Below are 21,178 nucleotides of genomic sequence, written 5' to 3'. Positions count from 1 at the left end.
ATGTCCGCATTCAAGAACATAGGCTACTAAGGTATTTAATCTGCAGTATGTTGCTTCCAAGACTACTGTAGAATTGGCCATTCCAGTCAAGCATACTGAAAAACGTATACAGAAGAGTGCATGTTGGGATTTTGGAGACTAAATTGGATATAAAATATGTTATTTCTACTAATTTTCCACTATTTTGACTTTAATCCCATGCCCTAATATAAAGTATATAAGAATGAGAAATATAGTTTATGTATCTATCAAAATAGAAAATAAATGTTTGGGAACATTTGAATCTGTCAGCTTCTCTTGCTCACGTGCCTGTAGTGCCTGTACTCGGGATGCTGAGGCAGGAGAATCGCTTGAACCCAGGAGGTGGAGGTTGCAGTGAGCTGAGGTCACACCACTGCACTCCAGCCTGGGCAACAGAGCGAGACTCCATCTCAAAAAAAAAAAAAAAAAAAAAAAGAAGAAAAAGAAGTGACTCAACTGATTGATGTGTAAAACCTCATTGTAAAATAATGTTCTATAAATGAGACATTAATACAGTTAAATTTTTGGATTAAAAAAGTCTGCCACTTTGTGAATATGTTTTATTTAGGCTTTATTTAGTTAATTTTCTTTTTTCTTTTTCTTTTTCTTTTTCTTTTTTTTTTTTTTTTTTGAGGAGTTTCACTGTTGCTGCCCAGGCTGTAGCGCAGTGGTGGGATCTCGGTTCACTGCATCCTCCACCCCGCCAGGTTCAAGTGATTCTCCTGCCTTAGCCTCCTGAGTAGCTGGGATTACAGGCACCCACCACCATACCCGGCCAATTTTTTGTGTTTTTAGTACACACGGGGTTTCACCATGTTGGCCAGGATGGTCTCGAACTTCAGACCTCAGGTGATGTGCCCACCTTGGCCTCCCAAAGTGCTGGGATTACAGGCATGAGCCACCGCACCCAGCCAGCTAATTTTTCTATTAACTAAGACCTAATTAAGATTGAGGCAGAAGAAATGGGTCCTTGGGATTTGAAAATTAGTATTCAATTTGGAAGTTTAATTTGCAACATAGATTGTTTGTTATTAAATTACTAGATATAATATCACAAAGGCAGAAAGAAAGGTTGCTTAGTTAAAGATCTAAGTTACTAGTCATGGTGTCAGATATAGAGAATGATTGAAGGTTATTAGAGTCACACACCAGATGAGTAAATTGTTGTTTTCAAGGAAGAGGTTACATAAAGGTAAGCGGAGTAATATTTTAGCATTTTTGTTAATTAAAAATTTGTGAAGTTATTTACATTTCAAGGAAATTACTCTCAGTCATTTTACGGGTAAAATGACAAATTCCAAGTTTAATTTTCACATGTAACACCCTCCTTGAGCACTTATTTTTATAAAGCTATTAGTCTATTTTGGTCTCAATTTACCTTTCTTTAAAGAGATTTTAAAATTTTCTGAAAGAAGTTGAGATCTGGAAGTGTAGCTGTTATATTTTTCAATTTTTAATTACATATTTAATTATCCTTTAATTACTTAAGGTTATTCTCAAAAGTGAAGAGATAGCTGGGATCACACTGCGTAAGATTTTACTCCTGAATGTAATATTCAAAAATGTTACAAAGTCTATCAAAGAGGTTTTCATTCTGCGACAATAGATGGTCAATTTGACATGGTCAGGAAGCACCACCCCCACTGAGAGATACCAAATTATGGAGTAAACCACCGTAATTTAGGCAGATCTTGAGAGAGAAAATGCTGAGTGGATAGAGAGGCAGCAATGAAGCTGAGTTGAAGAGGGAGGAAGCCTGTGCAGGGAACCCAAACACTACAGCTAGTTCCCCAGAATGGCTCCTAGGAAAGGGCCTCTGCCTGAGAGAGACCTGTGGCCTAGAACACCTAACACAAGAAACACAGTGATTGCAGGAGACTCCCCCAGGGCCCAGGAGCAGATCTGGTGATGGAGGCATCTCTCCCACCCCCACTATAGAGCACACCTGCAAACAAAAGGAAGTATAAAACAGCCATGCCACTGGGTATTAGGCTAGCCACTGGCCATCGCTCTTAAGCACCATGCATTGGATCACATCCCAAACTACAACATCAAAATTTATCCTGCTACATATACACCTGTGAAACCAAACACAAGAATTACTCATACATAAAAATCCTGGACAGAGAAAGCCCTGGCCCTTTCAAAGCATCCAGAAACAAAACCAATTGCCTATACTCAACATACACTACAGTTAAAGGAACACTAACCCTACCAGAAGAGAAAAAATCAGTGCAAGAACTCTGGCAATTCAAAAAGCTAGAGTGTCCTCTTACCTCAAAATTAGCCCACTAGCTACCAAGCAATGGTTCTTAATCAGTCTAAAATAATTGCAACAGACATAGAATACAGAACCTCGATGGCAGAGAAGCTCATGAACATTAAGGAGAAAGTTGAAACCCAATCCAAGTAATCCAGTAAAGCAATCTAAGTAAGTGCTGAAAGATGAAATTGCCATTTTAAAAAATAGCCACACTGAATTTCTAGAGCAGAAAAAATTCAGCATAAGAATTTTATAATACAATAAGAAATATTAACAGAAGGTAGGCCAAGCTAAGGAAAGAATCTCAGAGCTCAAAGACTGGTTCGTTGAATCAACTGAGTCAAAAGAAAATTTTAAAAAAGAATTAAAAAAAGAAAATGAACCAAAGCTTTAAGAAATATGGAATTATATAAAGAGACCAAATCTATGACTCATTGTCATTCCTAGAAGAGAAAGAAAGAGAAAAGGCAACTTGGAAAATAGATTTGAGAATAGAGTCTATGAAAATTTTCCTAACCTCGCTAGAGACAGTGACATGTAAATCCAAAAAATACAGCAAACCCAGCTAGGTACTATAAAAGGTGACTATCCCTAAGGCACATAGTCATCATATTCACCAAAGTAAATACAAAAGAAAAAAAAATCTTAAAGGCAGCTAGAGAGAAAGGTCATGTTTTCATACAGCAAGAACTCCACTAGGCTAGTAGTAAATATCTCAGCAAAAACCTTACAAGCCAGAAGAGATTAAGGGCCTATGTCCAACATCATTAATGAAAATAAACTCCAGGCAATAATTTTATATTTCACTAAACTAAACTTCCTAAGTGAAGAAGAAACAAATTTCTTCTCAGATAAGCAAATACTGAGGGACTATCAATTTCAACTTGACCAGCCTTATGAAAGGTCCTTAAGGGAGTGCTATACATTGAGTAAAAAGAATGACACCTGCTACCACAAAAACCCACTTAAGTACATAGCTCACAGGCACTATAAAGTATCTACACAATCAAGTCTACCTAAAAACCAGCTGCAAACATGATGATAGGATCAAAATCTCATGTATCAACATTAACCATAAATGTAAATAGGCTAAACACCCCACTTAAATGACGTACAATGGCAAACTGGATAAAAATGCAAGGCTCACCATCTGTAGTCTTCAAGAGACTCATCTCATATGTAATGACAGCCACTGGCCCAAAATAAGGGGATGGAGAAAATCTGCCATGCAAATGATAACAAAAAAGCAGGAGTAACTATTCTTATATCAGATAAAACAGACTTTAATCAAAATTAAAAAGAACAATTGAAGAATGAAGAGCATTACGTCATGAGAAAGTATATGATCAAACAAGAATACTCAAATACCCTAAATATAAATGCACCCAACATGGAGCACCCAGATTCATAAAACAAGTTCTTTTTGGACTACAAAAAGACAGACGACCACCCAATAATTGTAGGAGACTTCAACACCCCGGCTGGCAGCATTGGATCATCAAAGCAGATAACTAAGAAAGAAACTGTGTACTTAAACTTCACACTTGACCATTCGGACCTAATAAGACATCTACAGAACACTCCACTCAATAACCACAGAATATACATTCTTCTCATCTGCACAGGGAACATATTCTAACATTGACCACATGCTTGGTCATAAAGCAAGTCTGGATAAATTTTAAAAAATGAACTCATATCAAGCACACTCTTAGATCTCAATGTAATCAAAATATAAATAAATATCAACATCTCTCAACACTACACAAATAGATGAAAATTAAACAACTTTCTCCTGAATAACTTCTGTGTGAAAATCAAAATTAAGGGAGAAATTTTAAGAAAGTGAAATTAATGAAAATGGGAACACAAATTACCAAAATCTCTGGGATGCAGCTAAATCAGTGTTAAGAGGAACGTTTAAATGCCTTTATCATAAAGTTAGAAATATTTCAAATTAACAATCTAACACTACACCTAAAGGAACTAGGGGAAAAAAAAAAGAACAACCCTACATCAACGCTAGGAATGAAAAGAAACAACTAAAATAGAGAAGATTTGAATGAAATTGAGATGCAAAAATCCATACAAAAGATTAATGAAACCAAGAGTTGATTTAAAAAAAGAGATTGATAGACCTTTAGCTAGATAAACAAAGAAAAAAAAGAGAAGATCTAAATATATAAATCAGAATGACAAAAACGACATTAAAAATGGTCCCACAGACATACAAAATACTCCTCAGAGAATACTAGGAATAACTCTAGACACAAAAATCAGAAAATCTAGAGGAAATGGATAAATTTCTGAAAACAGGCAATCTTCCAAGATTGAATCAGGAAGATACTTAAATACTGAAGAGACCAATATGAAGCTCTGAAATTGAATAAGTAATAAAAAATCTACCAAGCCAAAAAGCCCTGGACTATATGGATTCATAGCAAAATTCTACCGGAAGTATAAAGAAGAACTAGTACAATTCTACTGAAACTATTCCAGAAAAGTTGAAGAGAACGTACTCCTTCCTAACTCATTCTGTGAAGCCAGAATCAGCTTAATACCAAAACCTGGCAGAGATGCAAAAAAAAAGAACATCCAGGTGACCACTGTTGATGAACATAGACTCAAAAATTCTCAACAAAGTACTAGCAAACTGAATCCATCAGCAGCATATCAAAAAATTAATCTACTATGACAATACAGGCTTTATTCCTGGGATGCATGGCTGGTTCAACATATGCAAATCAATAAATGTGATTCACCAGATACACAGAATTACATCAAAAACCATATGATCATCTCAATGGATGCCGGAAAAGCTTTCAATTAAATCCAGTGTCCCTTCATGAAAAAAACAAAACAAAACAAAAAACCCTCAACAGTTGAGGCTTCAAATAAGCATACTTCAAAATAAAAAAGAGCTATCTACAACAAACCCACAGCCAATATAATACTGAATGGGCAAAAGCTGAAAGCATTCTTTTTTAGAAATGAAACAAGCCAAGGACATCCACTCTTACCACTCCTATTCAACATAGTACCAGAAATCCTAGTCAGAGCAATCTCGCAACAGAAAAAGAGAAAAGCACCCAAATAGGAAGTAAAGATTAAGGCAAACTATCTGTCTTCACCCAACAATATCATTCTATACCTAAAAAACCTTAAAGACTTCAACAAAAGTCTACTAGAAATGATAAAGGATTTTAGCAAGGTTTCAGGATACAAAATCAATGTACAACAATTAGTAGCATTTCTATACAACAACAACATCCAGGTTGAGAGTTAAATTAAGAACACAATCATATTTACAACACCTAGGATGAAAATAAAATCCCTGCAAATACAACTAACCTAAGATATGAAAGATCTCCACAAGGAGAATTACAAAACACAGCTGAAATCTGAAGCTGGATGCAGTGGTTCATGCCTTTGGGAGGCCGAGGCAGGTATATCGCTTGGACCCAGGAGTTTGAAACCAACCTGGGCAACATAGTGGAACCTCATCTATACAAATTGTTTTTTTTTTTTTAAATAGCGAGGCATGGTAGCACATGCCTGTAGTCCTAACTACCCTGACGGCTTGAGGCCAGGAGTTCAAGCCTGCAGTGAGCTATAATAACTCCACTGCATTCCAGCCTGGGTGAAAGGGTGAGACCCTGTCTCAAAAAAGGAAGGAAATAAGAAAAGGAAGGAAGGATGGAAGGAAGGGAGGGAGGAAAGGAGGGAGAGAAGGAAGGAAAGATGGAAGGAAGGAAGGAAGGAAAGAAGGAAGGAAGGAAGGAAATTTTGATAACACAAATAAATGGAATAACATTCCATGTTTACAGATTAAAAGAATCAATATTGTTAAAATGGCCATACTGCCCAAAGCAATTTGTAGATTCAAGGCTATCTCCATTAAACTACCAACATCATTCTTCACAGAATTAGAAAAAACTATTCTAAATTTATATGGAACACCCCCAAAAGCCAGAATGGCCAAAGCAATTCTGAGCAAAAATAATAAAGCCAGAGAGGCATCATACTACCCAATTTCCAGCTATACTATAAGTGTACACTAACCATGATACTGTTACAAAAGCAGACACTTAAGCCAATGGAACAGAATAGAACACTCAAAAATAAAGCTGCACACTTACCACCATCTGATCTTGGACAAGGCCAACAAAAACAAACAATGGGGAAAAGGCACCCTATTCAATAAATGGTGCTGGGATAATTCGCTAGCCATAAGCAGAAGAGTGAAACTGGATGCTTACCTTCCACCATACACACAAATTAATTCAAGATGGATTAACGGTTAAAATGTAAGACTTCAAATTATGAAAACTCTAAAACAAAACCTAGGAAATATTTTTCTCGACATTGGCCTTGGCAAATAATTTTTGGCTAAGTTTCTAAAAACAATTGCAACAAAAACGAAATTGACAAGTCAAAGTCAATCAAACTAAAAAGCTTCTGCAAAGCAATAGAAACTATCCACAGAGTAAACAGCCAACTTACAGAATGGGAGAAAATATTTGCAAACTATGCATCTGATAAAGATCTAATATAACAAATCCATAAGGAAGAAAAAATGACAAGCATAAAACAACCCCAGTTAAAAATGGCAAAGCTAATACAGGAGCAGAAAATCAAACTCCGCATCTTCTCACTTATAAGTGGGAGCTGAACAATGGGAACACATGGACACAGGGAGGGGAACAACACACAGTGGGGAACAACACACAACACACACTATAATTTTCTGTAGGGGGTTGAGGAGAGGGAGAGCATCAGGAAAAATAGCTAATGCATGCTGGGCTTAATACCTAGGTGATGGGTTGATAGGTGCAGCAAACCACCACCACACACGTTTATCTATGTAACAAAACTGCGCTTCCTGCACATGTACCCCAGAACTTAAAATTTAAATCAAGAAAAGGCAAAGGACATGAACAGGTATTTTCTCAAAAGAAGACACTCAAGTATATGAAAAAACACTCATCCTCACTAATCATCAAATAAATAAATGCAAGCAAAAACCACAGTAAGATGCCAACTCACATCAGTCACAATAGCTATAATTAAAAAGTCAAAAAATTAGATGTTGGCCAGGCTGCAGAGTAAAGGGAATGCTTATACAACTACTGTTGGTGGAAATGTAAACTGGTTCAGGCACTGTGGAAAGTATTTTGGAGATTTCTCTAAGAACTTAAAACAGAGATACCCTTCGACCCAGCATTCCCATTACTGGGTATATATTCAAAGGAAGATAAATTATTGTACCAGAAAAATATATATGCACTCGTATGTTCATCAGCATGTTATTCACAACAGCACAGACATGGAATGAACCTAGGTGCCCATCAACGGTGGATTGGATAAAGAATATGTGGTACATATACACTATGGAATACTATGCCTCCATAAAAAACAATGAAATTATGTCCTTTGCAGCAACATGGATGGAGCTAAGGACATAATCCTAAGCAAATTAGTGCTGGAAAAGAAAACCAGATACCACACATTCTCACTTATAAGTGGAACATAAACACTGAGCACACAGGAACATTAACATGGGAACAAGACATGCTGCAGGCTATGGGGGTGGGGGAGAGAGGGGAGCATGGGCTGAATAACTACCTACTGGGTACTATGCTCACTACCAGGGTGCACTGTACAAAAGTAACAAATCTGCATATGCATTATCTGTGTCTGAAAAAAATTGAAATTATAAAAACCAAGAGAATATGTTTCTAATGAATGTAGACTTTATTTGATGGACTGGATTAGAATATAATATTTTTTTAAGGGGAAAGGCATTGGGGGATGCACAATCTCTACAGGTTTCTAAATCTCTCTGGTTTCTCACCTAATTCATAGTCTCATGTCATTCTCATAGTTTTCATATTCTGCCTTTCCACCTCTTCTTTTTAACAAGTAAAATTCCTCATAGCATACAAAAAACCAATTTTATAAAAAAACCCATATTATAGATCAGGGTATCAGGGTCCTGTGGATTATATGCTATTAGAACTATACAAAATGTCTCTATATAGTTTTCTGTATCTTTGGAATATCTTTGGGTGAAGCTGCAGACCTTCTTGGTGAGTGTTACAGCTCTGCGCAGAGCCAAACAGTGAGCAGCAGCAAGACTGCAAAGAGCAAAAGAACAAAGCCTCCACACTGTGGAAAGGGACCCCAGCACGTTGCTGTTGCTGGCTCTGGCAGCCGCTTTTATTCCCTTATCTCACCCCACCCACATCCTGATGACTGGTCCATTTCATAGAGAGCTGATGGGTTCATTTTACAGAGAGCTGATTGGTCTGTTTACAATCCTTTAGCTAGACACAAAAGTTCTCCAAAGTCCCCACTAGATTAGCTAGACACAGAGCACTGATGGGTGCGTTCACATACCTTGAGCTAGACACAGCATGCTGATTGGTGCATTTACAATCCTCCAGCTAGACGTAATAAGTTCTCCAAGTACCCACCGGACTCAGGAGCCCAGCTGGCTTTGCCTAGTGCATCCCGGCCGCGGGCGGAGCTGCCCGCCAGTCTCTGGCGCGCTCCCGCACTCCTCAGCCGTTGGGCGGTTGACGGGACCGGGTGCCGCGTAGCAGGAGGTGGCGCCCGTCCCCTCGGGGTGGCGCGCGGGAGCCCGCGGTTGGGGGGCGGGGGGCAGGGGACGGGGGCGGGGAGCAGGGTGAGGGCTCCAGCATGGCAGGCTGCAGGTCCCGAGCCCTGCCCCCTTGCCCCGCGGGGAGGTGGGTGAGGCCCAGCGAAAATTCGAGCGCGGCGCCGGCGGGCCATCACTGTTGGGGGACCCGGTGCACCCTCCGCAGCTGCTGGCCCGGGTGCTAAGCCTCTCTCACTGCCCAGGGCCGGCGGGGCCGGCGGCGCCAGCCGACCGCTCAGAGTGCGGGGCGCGCCAAGCCCGCGCCCACCCGGAAGTCGCGCTGGACCTGCGAGCACCGCAGGCAGCCCAGGTTCCGGCCCGCGCCTCTCCCTCCACACCTCCCCGCCGGCAGAGGGAGCCCGCTCAGGCCTCAGCCAGCACAGAGAGGGGCTCCCACGGTGCAGCTGCGGGCTGAAGGGCTCCTCAAGCGCGGCCAGAGTGGGCTAAGGCCGAGGAGGCGCCGAGAGTCAGCGAGGGATGCCAGCAAGCTGTCACCTCTCAGAAATACAGGAAGAACATCAATAATGTTCGAAGTTATAAAGTAGGTTTCTATCAAGAATAAAACATAAACGATCAAAGAATTCCTTATAAAAACATTTTTTATTTCTAGGAAGCAAAACGTAAATATAAAATTTGAGAGTCCACCAAAAAAAATTAGATGCCAGATTTCACTATAATTATCAGGGAAGCGCCCAAACGGGTTGTTTACGGCGCCTCAGGGAAACTTTCTGTTTCGTGTTAAGGGTCTTGAACCATGATTAGAAAACCGTGGGCTGATGCTTTCAGAACCTCTGTGATTGTTGCCTCTGACACTGCATCCAATAGAATAGCATGTTGATTAGGGAAAGCTAAATTCAATAAAATACGACTGTAAGTGGGGTCACCACCTTGAGGGGTTATGTTAGAAGAGTAGATGATAAGGTGGTATTGATAGGGTATTGAAGTCTGGGCTCAAATGGTTGCCCGGGGCCTTTCAAGACCAATGACTGATAAGAAGAGGTAATGTTCAGGACATAGAGTTTAGGATTGGGGGACACTGTGAGTTAAGGGCCATGACAGAAGTCTTCATAAGTAAACTGTTATTGACACAAGCTGCTACCTGCCCAGGTGAGCAATCTGTTGGCCCAGAGGAGAGTTGCTTACTGACATAAATTGATTTGCAGAAATTTCCTGAAGCAAACAATAAGTTATTTATTGGTTTGCAGCCTTACTTTCCTGAAAAATAATTTTCTGGAATGAATTGTGAAATCATGTTGACACAGATGGCCTCAGGTTTCAGTTCGGATAATTAAGCTGTGCAAATATAGAAAGTCTAAGGTTTCTGTGTGCTGTTGATTCACAGTATGCAACAGTGATCATATTACTTTTATTTACTATGAGCTTCAGCTGAAAAGTCCAAAATAAACTTTAATTTCAGATATTTAATGAAATCATTATAGCTGTGGTAATTTCCTTTAGCTGGGTGTGAGTGTGTGATGTGAGCGTGTGATTGTGTGTGTGTGTGTGTGTGTGTGTGTGTACGCTGGCAGCATATTCCAAATAATTTCTGTAAAATTTCAGTTTGAAATTAATAGAAGACATATTAAATTGTTTAAACTCTTTGTTATTTAAATTCTATATTACTTTAGTTGATTACTCTGTATTATTACGGCAAAGCTTTGATATGTTGCCCTGAATTTAAATGAAAAGGCTGTTCGGCATAAAAACAGGAATATTTTATTACCAAAAAGAATTAACTACCATATGTCATTTACAGAAAAGAGTAAATTCTTCAGGGCATAGAAAATACACATTTCCTTCTGTTTGTGTGGAAATAAGCCAAATACCTGTTATAATAGATTCCTCACAGAATTTTGTGAAGCTTCAGGTAAACTTGAAAGAGAAAAATTAAAATGCTAGAGTTTCATAATTACAAATTGGGATATAAAAATAGAATAATTATTTGAATTTTGTATTCCTCTCCAGGGGATCAAAAGTAATATATGAACTTTTAATAAATATTGATATAGCTTCACGTTGACTCCACATGTGAGCAATTTGCTTTCTGTTAAATTCACAATTGCATAATTTTTTTCAGGCTGGAATGCACTTGGATGCCAGAGATTTTGATTTCTTAATGTGAAATAAGATGATAATACATTCCAAAGTATATATTTTTTCAACTTTAAATATATCTGGTGTATTTGGAGTAATATCAGAGTAAATACACTTATATGTAAGAGAATCAAAGGAACAAGATATTATTTTATATCCAGGGAAGTTAAAACACTTAGAACATAAATACATATTGCATTACTTCATATTAAAGAAATGTTTTACAAAAGAAAATAAAGGAGCTTATTTTATAGCCCCATTTCCACAAATAATAGCAAAGGTACATACACATATCTAATGTTTTACACACTCATTATTGTTTCTCTTAAAATTTGTTGCTTATACTATTTTAAAAAGCAAGCCTATAGATTGTTGTGTGTATATACATATACACACAACATATATATGTGTGTGTGTATATATATATGTGTATATATATATATATATATATATATATATATATGGCAGGAAGCAAGAGAATGGGCCTCTTCCTACTGAGGTTTAACATTTGCATGTATATGTATATTTTGATTCACATAGACTTATTGTTCTTTAATTACATGAACAGTGATTCCTGGTTACATTATTGGAAAATGGAAGCAATGCTCAAAGAGCATCACCTAAATTTCCATCATATTTTGCTCTCAATATATTTTGTACATCCAAATATATTGTGATTAATCTGCATACATTTTTGCTGTTCTAGGTGACGCTGATATGAGGCTAGGTAATACACGACCTTAGTCTGCATGTTGTACTTGTGTAACACACATAATTTTACAGTGCTAACAGGTGCTATAATAACTAACTATAGTTAATGATGAATGAAAGAAGGAAGATGTTAAGATGTTAGGGAAGGACTCAAAAGATGCAGTGCTTGAGTTAGAATTTTAAGGGAGATTATGCAAAAGCAGTCACTTAAGGTGGGTTGGGATAATCTAGAATGTGGGAATGATGTATGCAAAGTCACACAGGAGAGATACAGCATGCATGTTTAGAAAATTGTTGATTACATATGGAAAGTTTGCAGGACTTGCATCCTAGAATGTCAGGATTTTAAGCTAAGTAGGGTTCAAATTAAATTTTTCACATACTTCGCTGCATTATAATAACTAGTTTATGTTTAACTCATCCACTAAGTTATTTGAAAAGAGATGCCAGTGTTCACTCAATCTAGTTTTCTGTCATTAATAATTTAAAAATAATAGAGATTTTAATTTTGGTCTGCTAAGCCTGTTTAATTAAAATTTGACATTAAATAAGATTTTACAGGCCTCATTTTTTTTTCAGTCATCACAGTTTGAATATTAAACATTACTACTTTTATCTCCCTCAGTCAGCATAAAACATACTACTTACGGTTTTAATAACAAAATTCAATGAGCACCAACAAAATTTGATGTAACTATTAACTTTGAAATTGTATTGAAATAGAACTATGCCTTGGGTATCATTCAAAGCATTTAATTGTTGCAATAAAAAACTTTGAGATAAATTGAAATGATGGACAATATGGGTCGAAAGCAACATTGGCTTGAGGGAATAGGCTAATGTTTGAGAACAGAATTGTTAAGGACAAGATTGGATGTTTATATTATTTTAGGAAAGATACACTCTAATGGAGTTTAATTCTAACATGTTTAATATTATGAAAATATTATATATTATATGATCATTATAGAAAATTAAAAATATAAGAACATCAGAAGCAAAATAGTCAAAGTCTACCTAAACCCAATTAGAAGTGAATACTATTAATCTTGATTTGCATGTTTCTAATCTTATTATTATCAAATTAATAAACAGCTTTCAGATATTCTGCTTCTCCCTGTTACTAGAACAGGATAATGTCATTTATGTACAGGCATCTCCTGCTTACTCAGTTCAGCATTGATCAATAAATATTTTAGACTTCCATTCAAAACACTTCCATTTTTCTTCTGCCCATATTCTTTTTATTCAGTGCTGCCTGTTTTCAAATACACAACACTTTGTCAAACAAATTCCAACATTAGATTGGACATAGTTGGTATCAAAGTAGTAATACACATTGCCATTCCTAATCCTCAATGCATTGATCCTGAAAATTATTTGTAAGAATAGAAAAATACTGGATATTTCACATTAAGTCTCATTTTGTTGCTTACACATGAAAGACTAGAATTAACCAACATAACCATTACAAGGTGATTGAGCAAATGAATAGATGGAAAATATTATAGAAACTTTACTGCAGTTCATCAACCATTGTGGTCATTAGGCCATAGGAAAATACAGTGTGATAGTACCCCTGTCTTCTTTTCCATTTGTTAAGTCTCATATCCAAGTAACAGTGGATAGACCTTATGAGAATACAAAGTGAGATAAAAATAATTTTTGGCTTTTCAATGTATCTTATTTGATCTAAGAGGTATTTCCCCGACTTTGATGCAATAATTATTGTCACAAAATTTGACTTTATTAAAGACCATTTTAAGGATCTTTGCAGCTGACAGCAGTGACTTTTTTACCTCCTACAAAGTTTCAACTGACAGTCTTATTGTCTCTGACTTTCCCAAATTAATGACATAATTAGTCACCAGGGCTTTGGCTGCTCAATAGGGATTTAGTAAGCAATGAGTCATATGTTGGGGAACACTTCAACAAACAAAATGTTGGCAGAGAAAGATGTATGAATCAGCTAGGAAGAAACACTATTCTATCATTGAGGATCTTTCTCCTATTAGATATCACAGAAAAATTTTCATATAGATTACCATATGAGTGAGCCAAAATCTCTTGGAACAAAAAAGCTTAGTATAATTATAACTCCTTGCCATGATTTAACTCAAAATTTCTTTACTTATTTAGCAATTCTATAAACAAGAATCATTTCTGTTAAGGATACTAAGGAGAGTGTTCCTATTGAATCAGAACATTTAAAAGAAATAATTGAGGAACTCACACATGTAAAACGTCATTAACCAAACTAAAATAAAATGTGAGGGCATAAACTTAACCAGAAATGTTTAAAACCTATATATAAAAAAAACTAGAAAACACTTCTGAATGGCACAAATTTGGACTTGAGCACGGGGAAAGAAATTCCATGCTCTTGAAAAAGCCTTAAAATCATAAATGTGCCAGTTCTTTAAATAAACTTATATCTTCTATGTCATAACAAAACGATATTTTCTAGAATTTCTTTTTCCAGATTTAGAAAAATAGACAAATTTACTTGGAGGAATAAAGAAGCAAGAATAGCTAGAAATATCCTATAAAATCAATGGAATTTGGAGTCAATACAAAATATTAAGCAATTCTTAAAGCTTCTATGATTAAAATGAGTTATAAATACAGATAGATGAAGATCATATAGAAAATCAAGACACTGGCAGATATGGAAAGGTGGTATATAATGAAAACATTTCAGATAAATGAGGGGGAAATGTTAACTGGAAAAGAATATTAAAAAGGCAATGAACTCAATAAGACAACAAGAAGCAAACCACAGAAAAATAACTGGACTGGATTAAAAAGAAAATATTTTAGACACTTCAAAAATAAAATATTCAAATAACCAATGAACTTATTAAAAGGTTTTTATTTATATTGGTTATCTGAAAAAATAATTCAAACCACAATGAGATGTAAATACTTGTCATTCAGAATCCTGAATTTGAAAGGAATATTTTAGAATTCTAAGTTGAAGAGAAAATGCAAAGTATTGATGAGAATGTTGACTAATTAGAACACTCAAATTGATGTTATTGGCATAACTTAGTTCAAATAATTTGGATAAAGATATGTAGTAGGCCCCAAAATTCTACTTGTAAAGATGGTTTCTCCAGAAATGCATGCATATATATAGCTAAAACAAAATGTGTACTCATGAAAACACTTTTCAGAATAACACCAAAATAACCCCAAACTGTGGGCCAAAAGTGGACTAAAATACTTATAAAGAGTACAGTAAACAAATAAGTTGTAATATGATCACCTAATAAAATATTAGAGAAATAAATGTAAATAGTTTCATTTGCAGGTCATATAATCAATTAGTCTCACAAATGTAATATTAAGCAAAAAAATGCGGTTCAAAACACTACACACACTATTTGATTCCTTACTGATAAAAGTTAGAATAGTGTTATGTTAGGAGGGATGGGTGGAAATCAGGTGTGTGACTATTACATTTTCTTATTCTGGATGATCATAGTATTTTAAAACTCACTAAGCTTTAAACTTATGTGCATTTACCCATGTGTATACAATACTTTAATAGAAGCTTCAAATCAATAAGAAAACATAAAACTGTCTGATGGAAAAATAGCTTGAGGAAATGAACAGGTATAGCAGAAAAGAAGGGCTGCATATAGTTTAAAAACTTGAAGAGATGTTTAATCTCTTTGCAAATAGAAAAACATACGCATTTAAATTGAAATACCATTTTCATGTTCCAAAATTAAAATTATTAGAAATATGATGGTATACAGTGATGGTAATATGGGAGAAAGGAAACGTCCTAGGCAATTTGGCTAAGCTTTTCTGAGGAAGATTTAGGCAGTATGCCATTAAGATTTAATGTGAACAAATGGGAAATTTGCCCACATAAATCAATGGAAAGATACTCTATTGTTCAAAATTTAATCTGAAAATAGCTAAGCCCCTGATATTTTTCTAAAAACTGGAATGTCCCTGTGGTCATTGGGTTTTAGAGACATAATTTTCACTGTGATGGTCATAATTTTAAAAGGTTGCATCATCCATTTTTAGTTAACATATATTGTACTAACATCACATATCTATGTAATAGAAAAATAGAGTCAATTCATGTAGGGACAGACATGAAAATGACAAATACATATAGAAAGGTATCTTGTGCATTATACTGAGAAAGACAATAGAAATAAACAATTTACATGGGTTGATTTATTTTAATTAAGATATATAAGTGGTTAGATAAATGTTAAATAGGTCAGTATGTAATTACAGAAAATGACAAATTGTTATGTATGGTACATTTGCAGGCATAACACAGACATTACATTTTGGAAAATTGTGTTCTATGTAACAGTGCCAAGTCTAATGAAAGTAAGAGGAAGAGGAATTCAGCCAAAGTACCAACCCCTGTTATCCATTCCTTAAGAAAGGAACTTCTTTATACACTCAAAAGAGGGGATTCTTTTTAAATTTGTTTCCAGGGGGACATCTGCATACACATACACACACACACACACACACACACATACACACACACACATTTACATTATATTTAAATGTGTGTGCATGATATATACATGTATTTATTTATTTTATACGTATGTGTTATCCAGGTCCTATATAGGAACACACACACACACACATTTTGAATCAAACACTCTTTCGTATAATTTTGGTGACAAATGTATGCAGTAAATGAGAATACTTTAACTTTCCAAAAAGCTATTCAAAAGTATAATTTTCAAATAAAATATATGTTTGTATGACAACAGATGATTTTTTATAAATAATATATTCTGCATTATCAATCTGCCACTGGTTTTTATTAAATAAAAAAACCCATAAGTTTGTATGCTCTTAAAATACATATAACATTTGTAAGAATAGTTTTTATGTAAAAATAATTATAGTTCACTATAACTATGTTAAAAATAGACATAGCCAGGCAAGTCGCTCATGCCTGTAACCCAGCACTTTGGTAGGCTGAGGCGGGCAGATCACTTGAGGCCAGGAGTTCAAGACCAGTCTGGCCAACATAGCGAAACCCCATCTCTAATAAAAATACAAAAATTAGCCGGGCATGGTGGCACATACCTTGTAATCCCAGCTACTCAGGAAGCTGTGGCGGGAAGACTGCTGGAACCCGGGAGGCAGAGTCTGCAGTGAGACAAGATCATGCCACTGCACTCTAACCTGGGTAACAGAGTGAGACTCTGTCTCAAAAAAAGAAAAGAAAAAAATAGACACAGATGAAGGGTGTCTTTGATTATGCAAATAGATTACCCATCTTGTACTCACTGTGTTTATTTCAATAAATGATCCACAGAATATGCTACTTTTGATTTATAGTTTTCTTCTCCTTCACCGCTGTGGACTGGGAAAATATTTCTTATTATTTCTGCTGCAGAGTAGCAAAAAATTATGAGCCAGAAGGAAGACCACTACAACAAGCAAAATCTCTGAGTAATCATAAAATGAAGAACTATTTCCTGTTGGGATTCATTGTGAAGAATTTGATTTTTTTTTTTTGAGAATCAATACAAAATATTTATTTTTTTTCAAACCACAGAATTCTTAACCCCAGAGCCACACGATAAAGTTCTCAGAATTGTAAGCCATTAACATTTTTCTAAACAATGCAGTCCAGAGATGAAGATAATTTCCAACCAGCAGGGATGCAATATATAGTAGGTTCCCCTAAGAATGAAGCTCAATGATTTTAAATTCTTGGTGTTGGCATTTTATTTTTAAAGTTTAGCTTTCTTGCCTATTCTGAAATTGTCAAAAATTCAGAAAAACAATCATGATCATTTGCTTGCTGATCAATGGAGACCTAATGATTTTTAGGCTGTGAGACTACAGTAATAAATAAATAAATAATAAATAAAGTTGATACTTCCTTCTATCGAGGGAAATTGAGCATTTTTCTTATAGTCCTAAATCACCAGAGCAAGGGATATATGTAATACTTGAGTGTTGACATTTTATTGATTTTTATATTTAACTAGAGCTGTAAAGTTGAAACAAATGGGTCAATGCAATATCCCATAAAATATTTTAAAAACACAAAAAAGAAATATCACTAAAATTTAAACATAAAAAAAATACAAAAAAACCCTGAGCTATAGGAAGGGAAGTATCCTCTAAATGCCCAAGTTGAGGGTAGTCCTCTTAGAAAGGCACAGTAAGAAGCAGTGTTTGATGGGAACGTGATTTTTCAAGTATTTTGAATTTTCAAACTCCCCACATTAACTGAGTAAAATGAAAAAAATATATAAACTGCCTCTGAGGCAGAAAAAACATTTGGCATTTTCAAGATAGAATTATAATAAAAATATCTCACCCCAATAGAATACAAAGAAGCATCCTTAAGCAAATAGAAGGCATCTACGGAAATATCACACTGAAGTTTGAACTAATAAATTATTCATTTAAGATCCAGAAGAAGACAGTGTCCTCTTTCACTATTGTTCTCTCTACTGTATGGGAGGAATTAACCAGTGAGACAAATCAAATAAATAAGTAAAACATACACAGTTAAGAAATGAAAAATACAATTCTAAATTTTTAAACAACTCCATTACCTATACATAAACCTCTAGTGACTGTAAAAATCAGCTGCTAGAATAAACTAGTAATTTTAGCCACATCATAGAAAAAATAAGTTAACCCATTAACTTATTTCTATATATTTCCAATGAGCAATTAATGATAAAAATCAAATCCATGTAAAATACTAATAAAAATAAAATATGTATATATGATTTTAACAAATTACATGCAAGATCTCTCTAAATAGGAAACTAGCAAAAGTGTTGGGAGATGTAGGAAAGTTCTAAATAAATGGAGTCACATACAATAATTGATGGTTTTGATGTGTATCCCTGCCCAAATCTGATATGATGTAATCTCCAACGTTAGAGGTGAGGCCTGGTGGGAGGTGATTGGATCATAGGGTGGATTTCTCATGAGTGGTTCAGCATCATCCCTCTTGATATTGTTCTGATAATAGTGAGTGAGTGAGTTCTCATGAGATCTGGTCATTTAAAAGTGTGTAGCACCTTCCCCTTTCACTCTCTTGCTGTTCTGGCCATGTGACGTGCCTGTCCCCCTTTGCTTTCTGCCATGATTGTACGTTTCCTGAGTCTTCCCAGAAGCTAAGTAGATGCCAGCATCATCCTTCCTGTATAGCCTGCAGAACAGTGGGGCAATTAAACCTCATTTCTTCATAAATTGTTGAGTTTTCTGTATTTCTCTATAGCAATGCCAGAACAAACTAATACAATAATCATGGCTTGAAAGTTCAGTGAATTTTAGTGTGTAAAAGGTTTTGGTTTTTCCAAATTAATCATTCTAGAAATCCTCACCATAATCACAAAAGATATTTTTATATAAATTGACACACTGATTTAAAAATGTACATTACATCAAGAGAGCAAAAACAAATGATAAAGAGCTGAAAAAAAAGTTGGAATACTCACACTTCCTAACACCATGCAATAACTTAAAGCTATAGTCATCAAGAGAATGTGTTATTAGTATATGGATAAACAATTAGAGTAATGGAATGGAATAGAGTTCACAAATAGATCCATGCTTATATGAATAATATAATATCAAAGATACTGCCGTTATTCAAAGGGGAAAGATAATTTTATTTAACAAAGTGTGCAGAACTACGAGATAAATGTGAAGAAAACAAACCCAAGTCCTTCCTCACAACAAAAGCATGAATGAGTTCAAAATTAAATGAGTCCAAAATATATTATGGAACAATATGTAAAAGTGAAAGCATAGGCTTCAAATATAAAGCACAGAAAATGTCTTAGTAAACTACATGAAAGCATTTCTTTTTATCCAAACTGTGGAGAAATTTCTTTTTATTCAGAAAGCAACAATTATATAATGATAAACTATAGAAATGTATAAATATATTTATACTTTAATGTTTATTTTTAATTACACAATTACATATACTATTTATTATGAATAAGAGCAAGAATATATAAATATAATGTACAACATAGAAACAAGAGAACAATAAAAACCAACAGATGCTACACAAAAATGATATAATAGCAAATAAGCAAATGAAAAATTTCTTAATATCGTTAGTAATAAAAAAATACAATGAGATAATTATACACATCTACTAGAAAAGCTACTATTTTAAAAATTGTGTTACCAATATTTGGCATAGATGTCAAGAAACCAGAATCTTTGCATACATTGACGGTGGGAGTGTAACACAGTACAGCTACTTTGGATAACTAAATCTACCTTACATGTACCAATTCCACCCCTAGGCATTTATCCTAGGGGGGGAGAAAAGCATAAGTCTATAAAAAGGCTTGCACAAGTACCTTTATTCACTATTGTCAAAAACAGACACCACGCAACTGTCCACCAAGAGCAGCGTTCTCAAGTTCAGCAGTATTAGCTGTTGAAGTGGCTTAATTCTTTGTTGTGGGGAGCTATCCTTTGTGGAACCCTGGCCTGTACACACTCTATGCCCTCCTCCACAAACCTCTGATAACCAAAAGTGTCCCCAAACATTGGAAATGTCCCCTGGCAGGTAAAATGCCCCTCATTTGAGAACCTCTGGTCAAGAGTTTAGTAAAGAAATTATAGTGGTATGTCTATGAAATGAAATAATATGTAACAATAAAAAATGTGCTATTTAAACATGCAAGAAATTATTGAATCTCAAAAATATTATGCTTAAGGAAAAAAGACAAAAAGAGTTCATACTCTATAATTCTACTGATATATAATTGTAGAAAATAAAAGCTGATATATGGTAATAAAACCAGATTAGTACTGGATTGACGATGTGTTGAAAGTCAAAAGAAGAGGCTTGAGATCTCTTTATAGTGTGATAGTTTTACAAGTATATACGTATGTTAATGTTTAAAAATTTCACACCTCAAAAATGTGCAGTATACCAGATGTTAATTATATCTCATAAAGCTATTAAAATTTTATCTCAAAATTATAGCTTTATTGCATTTTAGGGCATTATCCAATTTTGAATCTAATCCAGTTATCATAGCTTAATGCAGTATTATGAAAATAATGCCTATAAAGATCCAGTTCCTCAAACACCCTTGGAACCAATTTTGTCATCTATATTAGTTACCTTGGGCTACTATAATAAAGTAGCACAAGCTGTGTGTCTTTAAGCAACAGAAATTTCTTCTCTCACAGTTGCGGAGGCCAGAAGTCAGAAAACAAGGTGTCTGCAGGACCAGCCACTCCTCTGGATGCTCTAGGTGAGAATCTTTTCCATGCCTTTCTCTTAGCTTCTGATGTTGCCATCAGAACTTCAGATGGTGTTCCTTGGCTTCTGTTAATATTAATACATAAATCCTTTTCAGTCTCAGCTTCTGTCTTCACATGGTCCTCTCCACATCCTATCTGTTTCTGTTCCCTCTTCT

At 35.4% G+C, this 21,178-nt stretch overlaps 2 pseudogenes; one reads left to right on the top strand and one right to left on the bottom strand.

Annotated features, from left to right (window-relative positions):
- The window catches only part of LOC112207696 (beta-glucuronidase-like), a 116,134-nt pseudogene extending 106,864 nt beyond the window's left edge, over positions 1–9,270 (bottom strand).
- LOC735678 (beta-glucuronidase-like) overlaps positions 1–21,178 on the top strand; it is a 469,528-nt pseudogene that overhangs the window by 337,232 nt on the left and 111,118 nt on the right.

The sequence above is a fragment of the Pan troglodytes genome, chromosome 5, assembly GCF_028858775.2.
Source record: "Pan troglodytes isolate AG18354 chromosome 5, NHGRI_mPanTro3-v2.0_pri, whole genome shotgun sequence".
NCBI classification, from domain to species: domain Eukaryota; kingdom Metazoa; phylum Chordata; class Mammalia; order Primates; family Hominidae; genus Pan; species Pan troglodytes.
The sequence above is the reverse complement of the archived record's forward strand: the minus strand, read 5'-3'. Positions and strand labels throughout refer to the sequence as shown.